At 41.5% G+C, this 23,219-nt stretch overlaps 1 long non-coding RNA gene across 1 annotated transcript in view; it reads right to left on the minus strand.

The window, feature by feature from the left end:
- LOC117522664 overlaps window positions 1–22,679 on the minus strand; it is a 28,540-nt gene extending 5,861 nt beyond the window's left edge. Inside the window, exons 1-2 of the long non-coding RNA XR_004564283.1 lie at window positions 22,666–22,679; window positions 21,530–21,532 (exon numbers count right to left, since the gene is read on the minus strand). This is a non-coding gene — a long non-coding RNA (uncharacterized LOC117522664). The remainder of the gene's footprint in view (window positions 1–21,529; window positions 21,533–22,665) is intronic.
- Between the last annotated feature and the right edge of the window lie 540 nt (window positions 22,680–23,219).

Here is a 23,219-nt window from a genome sequence, read left to right on the forward strand (position 1 = left end):
TCCTCCCAACTGCGTTGGATTATGGCAATATTTGCCATGTCGGGAATGGTTCCTCCACATACTTTCTATGTGTGACGGGGGCTTAAGTTCTGACACAGTTTCAGTCTGAAAAAATTATATCAGAATTTTACAAAGACCTCTGTTGCTCAAAGCGTCCAGTGCATGCCGTGACCCTGCTCAGACTGGAGCTTTTAATTATGAAACTCAAAACCACCTCCATTCTCATTTATTGAAGTGTGTTTTAAATGTAGTACAAGTATGTAAGTGGGTTCTGGAACTGCGCAGAAAGGTCAAATTTCCCAAAGGTCAATCAATGGGGTCAAGGTCGTGTGACCTTGAAATTGCCCTTAAAGAATTCATTTTTACAAAGGTCAATGAATTTGACTGTCCACTTGATTGGGACCAAAGGTGACGCACACTTTGGTGGTTTCCAGAATTGCCCTGGACAGGTCAGCCAGAAGTCAATCATTTGAGTAAAGGTCAAGGTCACTGAGGTCAAATGCAAGACTGTTGTAGCCATTACCATCTTCACACCCACAGCGACTGTTACCTCGTAGTTGGAGCTGCAGGTTGTTTTTCCTGCAGAGTCAAACGACGGCTCACTTTTTTGATAAAGGTTTTGAAAAAGAATCTATAAAGCAGCTGTTGGCTAATTGCTACGAGGAGCGCGGGATGGAGCAGCAATAATAAAAAAAACTACAGAGCCACTCCACAAGGGAAATATGGAAAGCTACGCTGTAAGCACACACAGCCATAAAAGATGAGTTTTAAGGGCATCGACCTGCTGGGGGACGATCCCTTGACAGCCACACTCGTGCTTTCATTGTTCAATTTTTCATTTTTTTTATAAGACACAGAGATACTGTGCGTCAGTTCTACAATCTGCCTCAAACAGCAGCTGTAAACTATCCACATGGGGGTGAGGAGGTGATGGTCTGCAGGTCACAGGATCCTCGGTTCGATTCCCTGTCTGACTGTAAAATCACTAAGGTACTCTTGAACAAGGTCCTCACAGTTTTTCACAATTACTAAAACACAAAACCCAGTTGTCTAAACCAAATGACCAGTGCCCTCAAAACATTTAATAAAACAAGCCCCCACGTGCCAAAACCATAAACACATTTCACATGAACCCGTAATTCACAAACCCATCCTGCTCTCCTCATCACTCTGAACACGTTGTCTCGCTGAAACACAAGTTGCAAAAAACACCGCTCAAATTCTCACATTAAAGCTCATGTGGTGAAAAATTTAAACACAATGAACACACCTGGACACAATTCACTAAACACAACTCAAAACTGAAGACAGTTGCTACAGGGTTCAAAGGTTAAAGTTACACTAATTTTGGTAAAAACTGGTGCAAATTATTGGTTAAGCTAATCGGATTAATACGCAAACGGAATAATGTGGACCAAAGTCAACTCAACGTCGCCTGGATTATCTCACCTATGACACACGTCAGCCTGTACTGTGATCAATAAACATTACAGATGGTGCAAACTACTGTATTCCATTTATTAATCCTATTAGATCCAATTAGCTCAACCAAACATTTGCATAACTTTTGCTGTTTTTACCCATAATTCCATAACATTCAGTCATAGCTAGTCTCTAAACTATACCTTTTTAGAATCTTTATGGTCAGACAAAGTATGTGGTACACTTTGATGCTTTTCAATATGATTGCAGTATACAGTAGCTGCTACCCTGGGGTGGCCACCATACAATTGTGCAGGCCATAGTATACTGAGGCTGGATTGTAAGAGATGCTTGTCGCCAAAGAAAAAACATCAGGAGAGACAAGATCATGACCACCAACGACCAGTGGTGGACACAGTTTCACTAATCCACTAACCGCTAATTATCAAAGCTAATGTTTTCATTATCAGATTAGCTTTTCAGATAACTTTGAAAACCATCATCGGACCAATTATCTTCCAATAAATTTTGGTACAATAATTTTTAAATCACTAACATGTTTTTACAGGTGAAGTGAATAAATCTGAAACAGTTAAAAACCTTTGTTAAGTTGTATATCAAAGATTTTAGCACTTACCTGTTAAATATTTGGTAGCAGATTAACAGCTCTATTCTTTGTAAACAGAAAAGAGCTGGTTTCAGGAGAAACTGCTGTATCCTCTGCAGTCAGAGAAGAAATGGTCACAAGATATTTGCTGTTGATACCATACCGACTTACCGGCAATATCAAGTCATCCAGAGGCATACAGTTTTACCTTATAGTTAAAATTTTAACCAAACTAATTTCGGACATGTTATTTAAATTAACGTCACTTCTGAAGTTTTATGAAGTGAAAACATCAGCTATATATTTTAGTTGTAAAGTATTGCACTAATTTTGAAGGTTTTAGTGTGGTCATGCTGTGTCCAGGTGCATTATGGGTAATCTCAGTACAGTCATGACTGGAGAAATGCATTTGAGACGCTCTGATTAAGTTCCACACGGACAACAGCATTAAACTTGTTGTGGGCTGGGGTGTTTGGCTGGCTTGGTTTTTGTTTTCTGTTTCTCCCACCAGGTGGTATGCATTCAGGACTGAGTGGCTGAGCATTAGGACCTCACCCTGAACACCTGAGGCTTGTCATCAGGACTCACAGCTGTGGTGTATTTTGTCTTAATCAGAGATTGCTGCATTTAAACCTTGAATGCACAGTGTGTGATTGCCAGAGACTCGACCTTGTGAGCAGACGTGTGAGATTGACGTCAGGAGAACAATCTCACCATCACGGACACAGAGACCGCTCCAGGTTTGACACCACAGTCTGTGAAGGAGGATTGGGTGAGGTCTCACGCTCTTCAGCACACTTCCTGAGGTAATTTGGTTTTGGTGACTTTTATGAAGTAATGACAGTGGATTTGGTGTCCCTCACACCTTGTGTTAGTGAGCTGTCACGTTATGCTAATTGTCTAATCAGCTTCTGCTGCAGTGGAGATTTGAACTGAGTTGTTCCGTGCCTGCAGGGTGAGAAGCTGATGTATAGATTTAAGCCAGGAAGTGTTTGCTGATTGCGTGCACCTTTGAGTTGTGTCTCTCTGTGTGGAGTTGGAGTCACCTCCATGTTTTCTTTCTTCACAGACTTGGTTTGTCGCGGCCACCTGGGGGGTGTCGGCGGGGTCTCTGGGTCCGAACTGCTGTGGCTCCGGACCGTTTGCGCTGTTGAGAGCGCGTCGTGTTTCCACCTCACCAGACCGCGGACTTTTTAGTTGTTTAGCACTTCACCCACTGTTATGTTTATTAAATTCTGTTACCTTTTGAACCGTGCTCTGCTTATTTTATGCTGGGTCCTTTCAAACGCTGGGTCGGTGCTCCGACCGCGTCCGAAACATAACAAAACTCTTTGTATATTGTGCCTAAAACTCTTGTGAATATATTCTCTGGGTTTATAGACGTTGTTATTGTGTTTGTTTTATGTAAAAATACCAGAAGAAGCTCAGGTTGCTTCTCCATTATTATCAATTGGAATCACTGAGTTGCAATCGATACCTGTTTGCTATAATGTCTTGCTTATTGTCCTACAACACTGTTTGTCGTCTTTGTTCCAGAATAATATATATATAAGATGTCTGAAATTCAGTTTGCATTTATTAAATTCCACACAGATTAAACGTAGCACACGGATAATTTGGAATATTTGTTTTGGCACGTTTTCACATTCTTGCAGCAGCTAAAGAAACAAAAATGTACATTTTGGTTGTATAATGTTCATTTACAATTGTCGTCGTGGATTCTGTTGCTTAAACCGCAACTCTCTGGCGCGCGAAAAAAAGGATTATGGGTAAGGGTCTGAGCATCTGGGCACCAGTAGATGGCAGTGTTCTATGCATTTTGACCCCGGATATATCAGACAGCAATCACAACTTTACTTTTGGCTTTTGCAAATAAGTTTTTTTAACATATGAATAAAATGGCATATTTTACAAAAGCACATTTATATGTAAATACCAACACACACGTCACGTCACAGTAACATGTTGGTTTTTACATAGAATTAATGAGTCAACCAATCAGTGTTAGCAGAGGCTCATTTACCCATAATCCCTTTGGCATCTGTCTGTGTTTGTTACAAAACTTCAGAATTAGTGCATTATTTAAAATTAAAAGATATGTGTTATATTTTAACTTTGTACAAATGACAGAATTGACATTAATGGAGTTATTCTATCCATTTTTTTTCAAAACTATAAGTCAAAACCGCTTTATTTTCCAAGACCTCTGCCTCACTGCGACACTGCTATATTCTGTTAAGGAATAATGATGCATTTTTTGTGTGTGTGTAGAGTTGAGCTTCGCTGCTCTTCTCAGCTGCTTTACTGCTGCAAGATGTGTAGTAAATAGGAGCTTCGAGCAGTGGGCAGGGCGCACTAAGAAGTGTTGTCTCATTGTTTGGGTCTGTGGTTGCTTTTGATGTTACCAGAAGTGATTGTGGTGTTAAAACTCAAAATCAGCTTGTTAGTAGTTGCGAGTTTACCGGGTACAATACTGAAAGTTATCGGTTAGCTGTAGCTTCTGATAAATTTTTAGGTGGTATCGGTTTAACTTTATAAAAGATAACTTTTCAGTTAGCTGATTAGCTGTTATCGAAGCTAACTTTTTGGTTAGCTGTACCCACCACTGCCTACGGCATTATGCAATCCGCAACCTCACCACTAGATGACACTCAATCCCACACACTGTAGCTTTAAAATAAACATACATTTCTAACTGAGCTGTGCTAAAATCTTTCACTTCGTCACAATAATACAACCATCAAAAAGATGATTCCTGAAATAGAAGCAAACCCGACTGCAATTTAAAGACCAGATGAACAATCTGCTGATGAGATTTTTGTGATGATCCAAATCCACCATCAGATGATTCTCACTTTAACTGTGAGTCAACACCACCCATCCTGTGCTGATTTATAGGAAAATGAAACCGAGATAAACACTGAGCGGTGAGACTGCATGTCTAAAATAAAAATCTTTGTCTGCGGAGGATGAAGCTTAACACGGTGCAATTAAATCTCTTCACAGGCTTCTTCTGAGTGCAGCAAAATGTCACCTCCAGGATGCCGTGATTAGATGTTGGACTATGATTATAGAATAAATGTCAGCCGATATGTGCAGAAACTCATAAACAATGTTCAAAGTTCAGGTTTTAGAGAAAATAAGCACAGAAAGAAAGAATTTAAACACAGTCATTTCTTCCAGTTACAGTCATATGTAAGTTTGCGACCCACATCGCTCCCCTCCACTGGGGGCCTGAGCACCAGACCAAACTTCAGCCAACCATGGATCAGAACACGAGCCTGTAGCTCCTAAACCAGAAGTGAGTGACTTCACAAAAAAGACTGACATGAGAGACGAGGCGCTGCAGCAAGGGTCAAGATGTTACCCGTGTTAAAGGTCTCAGCTCGAGTAATCTGGGCCATGTTGTATAGTAACGAAGTAAAAATACTTCACTACTGTACTTAAGTACATTTTGGGAGACTTTGTACTTTACTTGAGTTTTTTTTTAATTCAGCTTACTTTCACTTTTACTTCACTACATTTGCGACCTTAATTGCATACTTCTACTACTCTGATACATTTTCTATGCGCCATGCCGTTAATCGTTACAAAAAAAACACACACACACACAAACACACACACAAAAAAATGTGTTTTCACCCAGAGACACCACTGATTACTAGTGACTGCAACGATGTCAGGTCGATTTGTCATGAGACATGTCCGTAGGCTTTTTTGCAGTTGTGCACTTGGGGGATGTTTGTCAGGAAAATGATCATTTCTCTGCATTGATTACAGACCTGCAGCTCGTCTGTAATCAACTTTTCTGCAGTGCTTCAATCTATGATTCATGGATTTTATTTTGCTTTATCCTAATTTTTTTCCCGCTAAAACCCTGAAGAGTATATTCTGAGAGTAATATTTAATATTTTTGTTAGACTGACCTGTTCTGGTCTTCTGAAACAGTTGATAGATGTATTTTATAACTTAAAAACAGGACCGATGCTAATGCGTTAGCATGTCTATGGCGTTTTCAATGTTAAAGTTAGCATTAAGCTGTTCGCATCAGCACGTTTGTGTTGATTTGTTTTCTGTATAATTAATGGCTCAGCATTCGTTGTCGTAAAAGGGTTAAATTGTAATTTTTTTAATTTATTTTTATTCATATATTAATAATAGCAACAACAATAATAGCCTACATAATAGACAATAATAGTCAATAATAATAGACAAATAATGTTACAATACAATTTTAGAGAAAGAGACAAAAGAACATAATGAAACAAAACACAACAGAAAAGATAAAACCATGTAACAATGAAAATAAAAAAATACATATAGAAATAAATAATTGGTTGGAAGTCTCACAGGACATGTTGTGGCATGCCCAGCTGATACACAATTTCTCGGATACTCAACTGAAAAGCCACCGAAAGCCGTCTGAATCTTCCGAATGGTTTCAAACACAGAGGTGTTTTTTGTTGTGCGCCATGAGCGACTCCGTCCCGACGCGCGAATTCCTCCGTACGTCTTTCATTACAAAATCTCTGTAACAGTGGAATGTGCTGCAAAAGTGCTGATGTCCACATTTTCTGCCATTTCTCTGGTAGTCACACAACGTCCCGGATCAACACAGCCTTCACTTTGGAAATGATCTGATCGTTTCAGCCTGTCGATGGCCGCTTGGAGCGCGGCGTGCTCTCCGCCGCTGTGAGCCGTCTTGAATCCGGTTGTAATCCTCCTTAATCTGTGTGACGCCGAAAGAATCTTCACCGAAAGCCATCTGAATTTTCCAAATGGTTTCCACCTGGCTGTCTCATACAGTTTCTGAAAAAATTTTCATGGAGCAAAGCGGCAGTCGCTCAGCCATTTCCCTGACAATGAACATCCGACGAGGGGGCTGGACCAGTGCTCACTCAAAGCCTGTGCACAGGCGAATGACGCAACCGACAGGCGTGAAAAAACTCATGCATGCGCACAAAGGTTCATGCTTGGCTGATGCAAGTGCACATGATTCAAATCTATATAGTTTTTGAAAAAAATAAAAAGGTCGGAAACTTTTCTAACAGACTTCGTATATCCAGGTCCACTTTTGCTTGTTTGTTTGATTGTTTGTGTCACGGCTCACGGTTTGGTCACATCTCTGGCTCTTAGTTTCTGCTCTCTGGGTTACTGTTTATCATGTTATTTCTCTGCGTTTCTCTTTATGCTCTTATTTTGATATGTTTAGTCCTTGTGTGTTTTACTTCCTGTCTCACTACATAGCTGTCCAAAGCTTTCACTCCAGGGCCAGATTGTCTTAGTTGCTTTCTTGCATGCGTTCATCTTGTTTGACTTGCTGTTGCTGACTTTTGCTACCCTCTTGTGTTACTAGAGCTGATTCTGGAACTGTCTACCTGGTGTGCTTGATTCCTGTGTTTTGACCCTTTGTCAGTTGTTGCTGCCCTCATGAACACTGTTGCCTATCAGACTGCCTTCCTGTGTACAGAACGTCCACCTGTGTCCTCGACTGTCCTACCAGCTTGTTTCCACATGCACCTCTTTACTGAACAGAATGATGCTCTTCTGTGTATTGACTGCTACTGTTCCAACAGCTGTTTGAACTATTCAACAGTTCTTACAGGTTCTCAGTTGCACCAGAATTGTTGCAATTTGATTTGAGGTCTAAACCAGTTTCCAAATAGTATCTCAAGTGCAGGATTGCCCAATGGTGGTTGTGTTGTCACGGAAATACTTTAATGCTTGGAGCTGAAACAACCTTCTCTGACACTAATGACTCTCAGTGTGAGGCTGTTCACCTTATAAGATGGTCCTCCAGCACAGTCTACTTCCCCTTTGTCCTGCTGGAGTCATCTCCTTCTAAGTGAGCTATTGCTTCCTCATCATACACACCTGCCAACATCTTAAACATCTTGACGCGTAGGTGTCTATAACCACAGGTTGGTAAATTCATTTTTCTCAGTCTACCATCATAGCTGAGATCTTTCAAGGATGGACTCCATTTTTGCAGGACCATTCTCAATGCATGGACAGATTGCTTTGTAGAGACGTTTGAAGGTAGTTTCATTCAAATGAATGAAGCTTTGTCTTATCTGTCCAATCATCCGGTTGGCTTTGAGGTTACTGTAGGTCAGGTTCCAAGGTCCCTTTCTTCAACAGCTAACTCAAGCCTAATAAGTGATATTCCATCTTCTTCTGCAGCTCCATTGAATCCAGGCAATGTAGATCTAGATTGGATTCTGAGTCATGTTCTGAATAAGTCACTTTAGCTGCATTGTCCCAGTCCAGTCAGCTGTAAATGGGTACCAGTCGATATGATAGGTACCAGCACCAGTGAACCTCAGGTCCTGCATAGGGCCTACTTCTTCTACAGCTTGAGACTTGCAGGCAATAAGTGCTTTTTCTAGTTTTGATATGTAGTGTGGAAAAAGTAGACTGGTTTTCCAAGATCATAATACCCGAGGAGCAGTCCACGGACTCTGAACAGCATTTGACAAAACGGCATCAGTGTGCATTTTCACTTTTCCATTCCTCATGTGCACATGCTCATTCTTGCATGCAAGTTCATAAAGCTGAAAATGAAAGGTGGAAGATAGCCAGGTGGAAGAGTGCCAGCGTTTGTGATGGGAGTGAGCGCTCCACTGCGTCTGAGAGAGACAAGGGAGGCGGCGTCTCATCTGCATTCGCCCCAACAGTGTTACCTGTCCTCTGTGGAATCCGCCGTCCCCCACTGACTCCAAACACAAGAGCTTTTCTGCTTGAGAGATGATTGAAAAATGTCTGAAACACTAAAAGAGTAGCAGAGGAGAAGTAAAATAGCACTTAAGGAGGAAAAGAGATTCATTTTCCACTGAAAAAAAAAACAGCCGCAGATTAATAGAGACGCCAGACGAACGACCGAAAACAAGGTTTCTGCAGCTGGAACGGATTTTTAATGTTGCAAAAACGCCCAGAAACACAGAACACATCCAGTGTTTCTGCACAAAATAAAATCAGGCATTCCACACGATTTTCAAAAACACTTTTTCCACCAAGAGAAGGAGAAAAGTTTGAAAATCTACAATATGTGGCCTTTTACTTGAAAAGTAAGAGACGGTGCAGGCTGCTCAGCTTTTATCCGGATCCACGCTAAATCCCAAACATCCTGAGATATTATTGCTAAAAATGTTCACCTGCAACAAAACTTGTTCTTTCCTTTTGTCACAATCAATCAATCAATTTTTTTATATAGCGCCAAATCACAACAAACAGTTGCCCCAAGGCGCTTTATATTGTAAGGCAAGGCCATACAATAATTATGTAAAACCCCAACGGTCAAAACGACCCCCTGTGAACAAGCACTTGGCTACAGTGGGAAGGAAAAACTCCCTTTTAACAGGAAGAAACCTCCAGCAGAACCAGGCTCAGGGAGGGGCAGTCTTCTGCTGGGACTGGTTGGGGCTGAGGGAGAGAACCAGGAAAAAGACATGCTGTGGAGGGGAGCAGAGATCGATCACTAATGATTAAATGCAGAGTGGTGCATACAGAGCAAAAAGAGAAAGAAACAGTGCATCATGGGAACCCCCCAGCAGTCTACGTCTATAGCAGCATAACTAAGGGATGGTTCAGGGTCACCTGATCCAGCCCTAACTATAAGCTTTAGCAAAAAGGAAAGTTTTAAGCCTAATCTTAAAAGTAGAGAGGGTGTCTGTCTCCCTGATCTGAATTGGGAGCTGGTTCCACAGGAGAGGAGCCTGAAAGCTGAAGGCTCTGCCTCCCATTCTACTCTTACAAACCCTAGGAACTACAAGTAAGCCTGCAGTCTGAGAGCGAAGCACTCTATTGGGGTGATATGGTACTACGAGGTCCCTAAGATAAGATGGGACCTGATTATTCAAAACCTTATAAGTAAGAAGAAGAATTTTAAATTCTATTCTAGAATTAACAGGAAGCCAATGAAGAGAGGCCAATATGGGTGAGATATGCTCTCTCCTTCTAGTCCCCGTCAGTACTCTAGCTGCAGCATTTTGAATTAACTGAAGGCTTTTTAGGGAACTTTTAGGACAACCTGATAATAATGAATTACAATAGTCCAGCCTAGAGGAAATAAATGCATGAATTAGTTTTTCAGCATCACTCTGAGACAAGACCTTTCTGATTTTAGAGATATTGCGTAAATGCAAAAAAGCAGTCCTACATATTTGTTTAATATGCGCTTTGAATGACATATCCTGATCAAAAATGACTCCAAGATTTCTCACAGTATTACTAGAGGTCAGGGTAATGCCATCCAGAGTAAGGATCTGGTTAGACACCATGTTTCTAAGATTTGTGGGGCCAAGTACAATAACTTCAGTTTTATCTGAGTTTAAAAGCAGGAAATTAGAGGTCATCCATGTCTTTATGTCTGTAAGACAATCCTGCAGTTTAGCTAATTGGTGTGTGTCCTCTGGCTTCATGGATAGATAAAGCTGGGTATCATCTGCGTAACAATGAAAATTTAAGCAATACCGTCTAATAATACTGCCTAAGGGAAGCATGTATAAAGTGAATAAAATTGGTCCTAGCACAGAACCTTGTGGAACTCCATAATTAACTTTAGTCTGTGAAGAAGATTCCCCATTTACATGAACAAATTGTAATCTATTAGACAAATATGATTCAAACCACCGCAGCGCAGTGCCTTTAATACCTATGGCATGCTCTAATCTCTGTAATAAAAGTTTATGGTTTATGGGATGGTTATGAGTAATTGTTTCTCTAATAGTTAAAATTTTGTTAGCAAAGAAAGTCATGAAGTCATTACTAGTTAAAGTTAATGGAATACTCAGCTCAATAGAGCTCTGACTCTTTGTCAGCCTGGCTACAGTGCTGAAAAGAAACCTGGGGTTGTTCTTATTTTCTTCAATTAGTGATGAGTAGAAAGATGTCCTAGCTTTACGGAGGGCTTTTTTATAGAGCAACAGACTCTTTTTCCAGGCTAAGTGAAGATTTTCTAAATTAGTGAGACGCCATTTCCTCTCCAACTTACGGGTTATCTGCTTTAAGCTACGAGTTTGTGAGTTATACCACGGAGTCAGACACTTCTGATTTAAAGCTCTCTTTTTCAGAGGAGCTACAGCATCCAAAGTTGTCTTCAATGAGGATGTAAAACTATTGACGAGATACTCTATCTCCCTTACAGAGTTTAGGTAGCTACTCTGCACTGTGTTGGTATATGGCATTAGAGAACATAAAGAAGGAATCATATCCTTAAACCTAGTTACAGCGCTTTCTGAAAGACTTCTAGTGTAATGAAACTTATTCCCCACTGCTGGGTAGTCCATCAGAGTAAATGTAAATGTTATTAAGAAATGATCAGACAGAAGGGAGTTTTCAGGGAATACTGTTAAGTCTTCTATTTCCATACCATAAGTCAGAACAAGATCTAAGATATGATTACAGTGGTGGGTGGACTCATTTACTTTTTGAGCAAAGCCAATAGAGTCTAATAATAGATTAAATGCAGTGTTGCGGCTGTCATTCTCAGCATCTGTGTGGATGTTAAAATCGCCCACTATAATTATCTTATCTGAGCTAAGCACTAAGTCAGACAAAAGGTCTGAAAATTCACAGAGAAACTCACAGTAACGACCAGGTGGACGATAGATAATAACAAATAAAACTGGTTTTTGGGACTTCCAATTTGGATGGACAAGACTAAGAGACAAGCTTTCAAATGAATTAAAGCTCTGTCTGGGTTTTTGATTAATTAATAAGCTGGAATGGAAGATTGCTGCTAATCCTCCGCCCCGGCCCGTGCTACGAGCATTCTGACAGTTAGTGTGACTCGGGGGTGTTGACTCATTTAAACTAACATATTCATCCTGCTGTAACCAGGTTTCTGTTAGGCAGAGTAAATCAATATGTTGATCAATTATTATATCATTTACCAACAGGGACTTAGAAGAGAGAGACCTAATGTTTAATAGACCACATTTAACTGTTTTAGTCTGTGGTGCAGTTGAAGGTGCTATATTATTTTTTCTTTTTGAATTTTTATGCTTAAATAGATTTTTGCTGGTTATTGGTAGTCTGGGAGCAGGCACCGTCTCTACGGGGATGGGGTAATGAGGGGATGGCAGGGGGAGAGAAGCTGCAGAGAGGTGTGTAAGACTACAACTCTGCTTCCTGGTCCCAACCCTGGATAGTCACGGTTTGGAGGATTTAAGAAAATTGGCCAGATTTCTAGAAATGAGAGCTGCTCCATCCAAAGTGGGATGGATGCCGTCTCTCCTAACAAGACCAGGTTTTCCCCAGAAGCTTTGCCAATTATCTATGAAGCCCACCTCATTTTTTGGACACCACTCAGACAGCCAGCAATTCAAGGAGAACATGCGGCTAAACATGTCACTCCCGGTCCGATTGGGGAGGGGCCCAGAGAAAACTACAGAGTCCGACATTGTTTTTGCAAAGTTACACACCGATTTAATGTTAATTTTAGTGACCTCCGATTGGCGTAACCGGGTGTCATTACTGCCGACGTGAATTACAATCTTACCAAATTTACGCTTAGCCTTAGCCAGCAGTTTCAAATTTCCTTCAATGTCGCCTGCTCTGGCCCCCGGAAGACAACTGACTATGGTTGCTGGTGTCGCTAACTTCACATTTCTCAAAACAGAGTCGCCAATAACCAGAGTTTGATCCTCGGCGGGTGTGTCGTCGAGTGGGGAAAAACGGTTAGAGATGTGAACGGGTTGGTGGTGTACACGGGGCTTCTGTTTAGGGCTACGCTTCCTCCTCACAGTCACCCAGTCAGCCTGCTTTCCCGGCTGCTCGGGATCTGCCAGGGGGGAACTAACGGCGGCTAAGCTACCTTGGTCCGCACCGACTACAGGGGCCTGGCTAGCTGTAGAATTTTCCACGGTGCGGAGCCGAGTCTCCAGTTCGCCCAGCCTGGCCTCCAAAGCTACGAATAAGCTACACTTATTACAAGTACCGTTACTGCTAAAGGAGGCCGAGGAATAACTAAACATTTCACACCCAGAGCAGAAAAGTGCGGGAGAGACAGGAGAAGCCGCCATGCTAAATCGGCTAAGAGCTAGTAGCTACGCTAAGCTAGCGGATTCCTAAAACACGCAAAGTGAATAATGTGTAAATAATTTAGAGGTGATTCAGCAGAAGGAGTGCTTTAGTTAAGGCACGTAAAGATTACACTGGGAAACAAATCGTAATCTAGATAACTAGATCAATCTAACTGCGCAGATTAAACAGCTAACAGATACAGAAAAACACTGCTGTGCTCCAGAACAGGAAGTGATACAATACCGCAGTGAGAGCCAACCACCAGTAGAGGCAAGCCTGTAGCTGTGGTAATCCCTCGGTGGCAAGGAAGATGGTCTCTTCATCGATTCCCGGATGGGATGTGAACGCAGAGATAGAGACGTCTGTGCACGGGAATCCTGTGGTTCATGTGGGAATCTCATTGCCAGCTGACAAACACATGGTCCTTGACGGATTCTTAGCCCAGTCCAATTGCAGAGGAATCCCAGACAGTCAGGATCTGAAGACCTGCTGCAGCCTTCATCCGCCTTCATAACCACTAAATGGTTAGCACTGTTGCCTCACAGAAAGAAGTTCATGGACTCGATTCCCACCTGTGTGGCCTTTCTGTTTGGAGTTTTCATGTTCTCCCTTTGTTTGTGTGGGTTTCCTCCAGGTGTTCCGGTTTTCTCCTACATTTAAAGACATGCAGGTTAGGTGGATTGGAACCTTTCTAATTGCCCAGGTCTCCCTTGCAAAAGAGGTCTCGATCTCAATGGGACTAACCTGGTTGAATAAAGGTTAAATTAAATTCAATTCAATTAAAATAACCGTTGGGTGTCAAGCCATCCCCTCCTCCACCTGATCCACCACTGAGGACTTGTTGTTTCACCGGAGCCCTGTTACCCATCTTGTGTTCAGAGTTGCTGTTAGATCTTCATATCTATCACAGAGGCCACAGAGCACATAAGGTCTCCATTGTATTTCACCCCAACAGGCAATCCTGTACTTGATCCGTTACTCAGGTGTCATGATGGGGACGAGGGGGATGGATTTTGGCAAACTGCGACAAACAGAGTGCCATTTGTAGAAGGAATGATCATCTAAACCTGATCTTTTAGCTGCCAAGCAACCATGCAAATGACTTTCTCTTGGTGTCTTCATAGGTTCAAGGTTTAACACAGAAAATTTTGGAAATTTGAACAATACAGTGGTCCCCATCTAATAAGGCCACCTGACCTGCAGATGAAAAATGGCCACATCAGAGGGGAGACCTTTGTTGAGGGGGAGACAAAATCCAGCATGTGTACAGTACAGTACTCAGTAACATATTACTACAAGCATGAAGTAAAAACATCACAGATGTATTGACTACAGTCAGAGACAAACCATGTCTTCCACTCAGTCTCAGTCCAGAACATCACAGCACAAGAACCGTGTCCTTTAAAATCATAAAAACGATATAAAATCAAAACACAATCAGTCCACAAAACAGTTAAGCACAAAAAATCTTTAACTTGCCTGGAAACATCTGATGCCATGGAAACGTCATCCGTTACCATCAGGGCACAACACAAGAGCTTCTCCCTGTGGCACATCTTCAGCGTTTCTATCAATGTTGTTGAGCTGCGTTTTACCAACGCTGAAATCAACGGCTAACTTTCAGGAACCTTCTCCTTTCTCATTCAAACCAGTGACTTTCTGCTGTCCTTCTCACGTTAAAGCTTTTCTTTTCCAAGATGTGGATGTTTTGCCAACGGGAGCCATTTTTCTTTGTTTTGTTGTTTACTGGAGTAATCTCGCAAGCTCACGTTCGTGGGAGAGTTTGGACGTGAATTCTGTGGGAAAAACCCGGTTAGGAATTTCCACAGAATGGTCGTTGTTGAGGGGATTTTCCTCTTTTTGAGTGGACCAGTGGCCACGTTTGAGGGGTGATCACTCTTCAGAGGTGAAATCAATAGAAAGACAGTTGTTTCAGTAAAAATGTGTCTGTATATGCAGGTGGGCACTTGTGGGAGGAGCCACTAAAGTGGGGGGCCACTGTACTGCAGTTTCCAGATCAGCACTTTGCACACTACTGGAAGACTTGCACAGTAGTAGAATATGATCCAATTCTGGGATATTTAGAAACATTAAATGGAACAACTGCGTCAGAAAAATATTTTGTATTTCAAAACACTTGAAGACTATGATGGTGCCACCTAGTGGACAGTGGGGCACGTTGATCATGAGTAGCTTGATGGTGTAACTCTTAACCAGCTGGCGTAACAATATGTGGGATCAAACGAGTGAAAGAAAGTCATTTTGTGAATAAACGGTTAAACGGCTGCTTTTGTGCTGTTTAATGTAAACGTGAAGAAAGCGATGGCATTTACACGGCACGCCGATGACACCTGAATCTGGCATCACGTTAGACTAATGGGTGTTTTCAGTCATTAGCTTGGTTTGTGGGTGGCAAAAATTCACCTCTAACGAGGCGTCGCTCCGGACTGCTCACGCACCGTTAGCATGCTCACTGTTAGCGCGCTCACTGTTAGCGTGCTCACTGTTAGCGTGCTCTACAATTCAAATGAGCAATTGGTTGATTAGTGCATGGAGCTAAAAGGTCTTAACACAGCCAGCACACAACCGATCAATGTTTTCATTTCTAATGAGCAATATGGAGTTCTGCAGCAGACCAGAGGACAGCTGCAGCTTCCACATCGTCTCGTAGGCAAACACAGTTTCTTCTGGATCGGAGATAATTGGGGAAGGGAAAAAAACACCATGACTGTAGCTGCCGAGTCTAATTAGTGAGTGAACACTTTCAGAGCTACCAAACAACAGCCGACAAACAAAATGTGACCCCGAAAGAATCTGAGGCATCATTAGAACGTGACAACATGGAGAGCATCTGTTCATACGGAGGAAGGAGAAGGAGAAGAGCGACTGTGACGCTCATGACACTCAAAGATCACAGACAGGCTCCTTTGCAAGCCGTCAGGATCAAGACCACCGAGTGGATCAATACGCTAAAGCTCACTTCGATCTGCAGAAGCCGAGGTTTGGTAAAGCATCAAAGGTCATAGGTCAGTGCTCGCACTGACACAAACAGCACAACACAATCAGAATTTTAAAAAATGGTCTTCTTGTTTTTACGAACCCTTTGAAAAATATACACATTGTTGCATGTTGTAGTTGTTTTATAGTCACACATTTCTACTCAAAACAATTAAAGAAAAGTCTGAGAGCTGATAGTGTACTGTGCAACATGCACTTTTACACAATCCTACAAAAAACTCAAAAACTCACAGAGCTGATAATGTACTGTGCACAATCCTACAAAAAAAAAAAAAAAATCAAAACTCAGAGGTGATAGTGTACTGTGCAACATGCACTTTTAAGGCCCTGTCCCACTGGCGTTTAGGATGATTTGCATATGAATTGCACACAGAATTGGTTTATATTCGCTAAACATCCGCAATATCCGTGAAACATGCTTGTATGAGTCGGCCAACAACCACACACGTCTGCAATTATCCGCAGAGACACGTTTTTCTGTTGCCATGATTTTTGAGCTGCACAAAATTTTGCCTTACATACTATATACTCAATCTATGCACTGTATATCCGCTGATATCCGCAACTGACGGGGTATTGCGGCTTTGTAGCGGACTGGGACAGTGTGTAAAACGGATGTACAGCAGTGTTCAGAATAATAGTAGTGCTATGTGACTAAAAAGATGAATCCAGGTTTTGAGTATATTTCTTATTGTTACATGGGAAACAAGGTACCAGTAGATTCAGTAGATTCTCTCAAATCCAACAAGACCAAGCATTCATGATATGCACACTCTTAAGGCTATGAAATTGGGCTGTTAGTAAAAAAAGTAGAAAAGGGGGTGTTCACAATAATAGTAGTGTGGCATTCAGTCAGTGAGTTCGTCAATTTTGTGGAACAAACAGGTGTGAATCAGGTGTCCCCTATTTAAGGATGAAGCCAGCACCAGTTGAACATGCTTTTCTCTTTGAAAGCCTGAGGAAAATGGGACGTTCAAGACATTGTTCAGAAGAACAGCGTAGTTTGATTAAAAAGTTGATTGGAGAGGGGAAAACTTATACGCAGGTGCAAAAAAATTATAGGCTGTTCATCTACAATGATCTCCAATGCTTTAAAATGGACAAAAAAACAGAGACGCGTGGAAGAAAATGGAAAACAACCATCAAAATGGATAGAAGAATAACCAGAATGGCAAAGGCTCACCCACTGATCAGCTCCAGGATGATCAAAGACAGTCTGGAGTTACCTGTAAGTGCTGTGACAGTTAGAAGACGCCTGTGTGAAGCTAATTTATTTGCAAGAATCCCCCGCAAAATCCCTCTGTTAAATAAAAGACATGTGCAGAAGAGGTTACAATTTGCCAAAGAACACATCAACTGGCCTAAAGAGAAATGAAGGAATATTTTGTGGACTGATGAGAGTAAAATTGTTCTTTTTGGGTCCAAGGGCCGCAGACAGTTTGTGAGACGACCCCCAAACTCTGAATTCAAGCCACAGTTCACAGTGAAGCATGGTGGTGCAAGCATCATGATATGGGCATGTTTCTCCTACTATGGTGTTCAATTCAATTCAATTTCAATTTATTTCCTTTATATAGCGCCAAATCAATCAATCAATCAATCAATTTTTTTATATAGCGCCAAATCACAACAAACAGTTGCCCCAAGGCGCTTTATATTGTAAGGCAAGGCCATACAATAATTATGTAAAACCCCAACGGTCAAAACGACCCCCTGTGAGCAAGCACTTGGCTACAGTGGGAAGGAAAAACTCCCTTTTAACAGGAAGAAACCTCCAGCAGAACCAGGCTCAGGGAGGGGCAGTCAATAATCTATTATTAGACTCTATTGGCTTTGCTCAAAAAGTAAATGAGTCCACCCACCACTTTAATCATATCTTAGATCTTGTTCTGACTTATGGTATGGAAATAGAAGACTTAACAGTATTCCCTGAAAACTCCCTTCTGTCTGATCATTTCTTAATAACATTTACATTTACTCTGATGGACTACCCAGCAGTAGGGAATAAGTTTCATTACACTAGAAGTCTTTCAGAAAGCGCTGTAACTAGGTTTAAGGATATGATTCCTTCTTTATGTTCTCTAATGCCATATAACAACACAGTGCAGAGTAGCTACCTAAACTCTGTAAGGGAGATAGAGTATCTCGTCAATAGTTTTACATCCTCATTGAAGACAACTTTGGATGCTGTAGCTCCTCTGAAAAAGAGAGCTTTAAATCAGAAGTGTCTGACTCCGTGGTATAACTCACAAACTCGTAGCTTAAAGCAGATAACCCGTAAGTTGGAGAGGAAATGGCGTCTCACTAATTTAGAAGATCTTCACTTAGCCTGGAAAAAGAGTCTGTTGCTCTATAAAAAAGCCCTCCGTAAAGCTAGGACATCTTTCTACTCATCACTAATTGAAGAAAATAAGAACAACCCCAGGTTTCTTTTCAGCACTGTAGCCAGGCTGACAAAGAGTCAGAGCTCTATTGAGCTGAGTATTCCATTAACTTTAACTAGTAATGACTTCATGACTTTCTTTGCTAACAAAATTTTAACTATTAGAGAAACAATTACTCATAACCATCCCAAAGACGTATCGTTATCTTTGGCTGCTTTCAGTGATGCCGGTATTTGGTTAGACTCTTTCTCTCCGATTGTTCTGTCTGAGTTATTTTCATTAGTTACTTCATCCAAACCATCAACATGTTTATTAGACCCCATTCCTACCAGGCTGCTCAAGGAAGCCCTACCATTATTTAATGCTTCGATCTTAAATATGATCAATCTATCTTTGTTAGTTGGCTATGTACCACAGGCTTTTAAGGTGGCAGTAATTAAACCATTACTTAAAAAGCCATCACTTGACCCAGCTATCTTAGCTAATTATAGGCCAATCTCCAACCTTCCTTTTCTCTCAAAAATTCTTGAAAGGGTAGTTGTAAAACAGCTAACTGATCATCTGCAGAGGAATGGTCTATTTGAAGAGTTTCAGTCAGGTTTTAGAATTCATCATAGTACAGAAACAGCATTAGTGAAGGTTACAAATGATCTTCTTATGGCCTCGGACAGTGGACTCATCTCTGTGCTTGTTCTGTTAGACCTCAGTGCTGCTTTTGATACTGTTGACCATAAAATTTTATTACAGAGATTAGAGCATGCCATAGGTATTAAAGGCACTGCGCTGCGGTGGTTTGAATCATATTTGTCTAATAGATTACAATTTGTTCATGTAAATGGGGAATCTTCTTCACAGACTAAAGTTAATTATGGAGTTCCACAAGGTTCTGTGCTAGGACCAATTTTATTCACTTTATATATGCTTCCCTTAGGCAGTATTATTAGACGGTATCGCTTAAATTTTCATTGTTACGCAGATGATACCCAGCTTTATCTATCCATGAAGCCAGAGGACACACACCAATTAGCTAAACTGCAGGATTGTCTTACAGACATAAAGACATGGATGACCTCTAATTTCCTGCTTTTAAACTCAGATAAAACTGAAGTTATTGTACTTGGCCCCACAAATCTTAGAAACATGGTGTCTAACCAGATCCTTACTCTGGATGGCATTACCCTGACCTCTAGTAATACTGTGAGAAATCTTGGAGTCATTTTTGATCAGGATATGTCATTCAAAGCGCATATTAAACAAATATGTAGGACTGCTTTTTTGCATTTACGCAATATCTCTAAAATCAGAAAGGTCTTGTCTCAGAGTGATGCTGAAAAACTAATTCATGCATTTATTTCCTCTAGGCTGGACTATTGTAATTCATTATTATCAGGTTGTCCTAAAAGTTCCCTAAAAAGCCTTCAGTTAATTCAAAATGCTGCAGCTAGAGTACTGACGGGGACTAGAAGGAGAGAGCATATCTCACCCATATTGGCCTCTCTTCATTGGCTTCCTGTTAATTCTAGAACAGAATTTAAAATTCTTCTTCTTACTTATAAGGTTTTGAATAATCAGGTCCCATCTTATCTTAGGGACCTCGTAGTACCATATCACCCCAATAGAGCGCTTCGCTCTCAGACTGCAGGCTTACTTGTAGTTCCTAGGGTTTGTAAGAGTAGAATGGGAGGCAGAGCCTTCAGCTTTCAGGCTCCTCTCCTGTGGAACCAGCTCCCAATTCAGATCAGGGAGACAGACACCCTCTCTACTTTTAAGATTAGGCTTAAAACTTTCCTTTTTGCTAAAGCTTATAGTTAGGGCTGGATCAGGTGACCCTGAACCATCCCTTAGTTATGCTGCTATAGACGTAGACTGCTGGGGGGTTCCCATGATGCACTGTTTCTTTCTCTTTTTGCTCTATATGCACCACTCTGCATTTAATCATTAGTGATCGATCTCTGCTCCCCTCCACAGCATGTCTTTTTCCTGGTTCTCTCCCTCAGCCCCAACCAGTCCCAGCAGAAGACTGCCCCTCCCTGAGCCTGGTTCTGCTGGAGGTTTCTTCCTGTTAAAAGGGAGTTTTTCCTTCCCACTGTAGCCAAGTGCTTGCTCACAGGGGGTCGTTTTGACCGTTGGGGTTTTACATAATTATTGTATGGCCTTGCCTTACAATATAAAGCGCCTTGGGGCAACTGTTTGTTGTGATTTGGCGCTATATAAAAAAATTGATTGATTGATTGATTGATTCTGCTGGGACTGGTTGGGGCTGAGGGAGAGAACCAGGAAAAAGACATGCTGTGGAGGGGAGCAGAGATCGATCACTAATGATTAAATGCAGAGTGGTGCATACAGAGCAAAAAGAGAAAGAAACGATGCATCATGGGAACCCCCCAGCAGTCTACGTCTATAGCAGCATAACTAAGGGATGGTTCAGGGTCACAACAGAGTTGCCTCAAGGTGCTTCACACAGGTAAGGTCTAACCTTACCAACCCCCAGAGCAACAGTGGTAAGGAAAAACTCCCTCTGAGGAAGAAACTTCAAGCAGACCAGACTCAAAGGGGTGACCCTCTGCTTGGGCCATGCTACAAACATAAATTACAGAAATAATTCACAGAACAATTTACGGACGAATATGCAAGAATTGCTGTTGGTGCACAGGACAGGAGGATCACCAACACAAATACAACTCCCATCTCTGGATGGAGCTGCACCTTAAACAGAGAAAAAACAGAATCAGGCATCAGAAAGACAAAAAATACTGTATAATTTGCCAGCATTAATCAACAAGAAAAACAGAAGAAATACTAAGGTGATCGCCGGCCGCTAGCCCTAAGCTACACTAAAAGACCCATAATTTAGGTGAAGTTGAGGCCGCGGCCCACTTCAATTACTAATAACATGAATTAAAAGAGTAAAAAGCATAAACAAAACTGCACCAGTATGCTAGCCATATGAAAGGGAAAATAAGTGCACCTTAAGTCTGGACTTGAAAGTCTCCACAGAATCTGATTGTTTTATTGACGCAGGGAGATCATTCCACAGAACAGGGGCACGATAAGAGAAAGCTCTGTGACCCACAGACTTCTTATTCACCCTAGGGACACAAAGTAGTCCTGCACCCTGAGAACGTAAAGCCCGGGCCAGTATGTAAGGTTTAATTAGGTCAGCTAGGTAGGGAGGTGCCAGTCCATGAATAATTTTATAGGTTAGTAGTAGAACCTTAAAATCTGATCTCACTGGGACAGGAAGCCAGTGAAGAGATGCCAAAATGGGTGTAATGTGGTCAAACTTTCTGCTTTGTGTCAAAAGTCTGGCTCCAGCATGCTGAACCAATTGGAGACCCCTAATGCTAGACTGCGGTAAACCAGAAAATAGAACATTGCAGTAGTCCAATCTAGAAGAGATGAACGCATGGATCAGGGTCTCAGCATCAGCCATAGACAGGATGGGACGAATCTTTGCTATATTTCACAGGTGGAAGAAAGCAGTCCTAGTAATATTTCTAATATGGAGACCAAAGGACCACGAAGGAAAAAAGCAAAAATTACCCCAAGGTTCCTCACTTTGTCAGTGTGATGTATGACACACGAGCCTAGGCTGAGTGTTAACTGGTCAAATTGATGCCGATGTCTCACTGGACCAAGAACCATCATTTCAGTCTTTTCAGAGTTTAAAAGTAGGAAGTTTCTAGACATCCAACTTCTCACTGATGCAAGGTAATCTTGTAAGGATTTTATGTGAACGAGATTACCAGCAGTTATCGGCATATATAACTGAGTATCATCTGCATAGCAGTGAAAGGTAATCCCAAAATGCCGCAATATGTGCCCAAGGGGTGCTATATAAAGGGAGAAAAGCAGGGGGCCTAAGACAGACCCCTGAGGAACCCCAAATTTCATGTCACTAAGGTTAGAGGTAGTGTTACTGTACAAAACAGTGGTCAAGTATGATGTCAGCCATGCAAGGGCACTCCCAGTAATCCCAAAATGATTTTCCAGCCTATCAAGTAGAATATGATGATCCACTGTATCAAATGCAGCACTAAGATCTAACAGCAACAGAACCGTAGTGGTGTCTGAATCCATTGTAAGCAGAAGATCATTCACCACTTTAGTGAGAGCCGTTTCTGTGGAATGATATTTTCTAAAAGCAGACTGCAGTGGCTCAAAGAGATTATTCTCAGTAAGATAGTCTACGAGCTGCCGTGACACCACTTTTTCCAGAATTTTAGAGAAAAATGATAGTGTTATTGATTTGATATCGGCCGATAGTTTTTCAATACACTAGGGTCAAGATTAGGTTTCTTAAGTAATGGTTTAATCACTGCATATTTGAAACATTTAGGAACAGATCCAGAAGTTAACGAAAGATTAATCATTTCCAGCACAATCGGCCCAAGAGTGGGCCACAGGTCCTTAAACAGTTTTGTTGGTATAGGATCAAATAAACAGGTTGTGCTTTTTGTTGACATTACGAGTTTTGTCAGCATGTCTAGAGAGATACCATCAAATTCTGTAAATCTAGGTAATACCTCAGTAGTGGCACCCACATCAATAGCAGGGTGTAGTGGCTGGGTTAAGGCATGCTGGGATATGTTCAACCTAATGTCATCTGTAAAAGGAGAGCGAACTACAGGTGGTTGTCCATGAATAAGTGTTGCCACCGTGTTGAACAAGAACTTTGAGTTATGCTTGTTTTTGTTGATCAAATCAGAGTAATAGGTCCACTTTATAGCCAATAGTGCATGCTTATAGTCTAAGATAGCATC

This window comes from Thalassophryne amazonica, chromosome 12 (genome assembly GCF_902500255.1).
Source record: "Thalassophryne amazonica chromosome 12, fThaAma1.1, whole genome shotgun sequence".
Taxonomy (NCBI): domain Eukaryota; kingdom Metazoa; phylum Chordata; class Actinopteri; order Batrachoidiformes; family Batrachoididae; genus Thalassophryne; species Thalassophryne amazonica.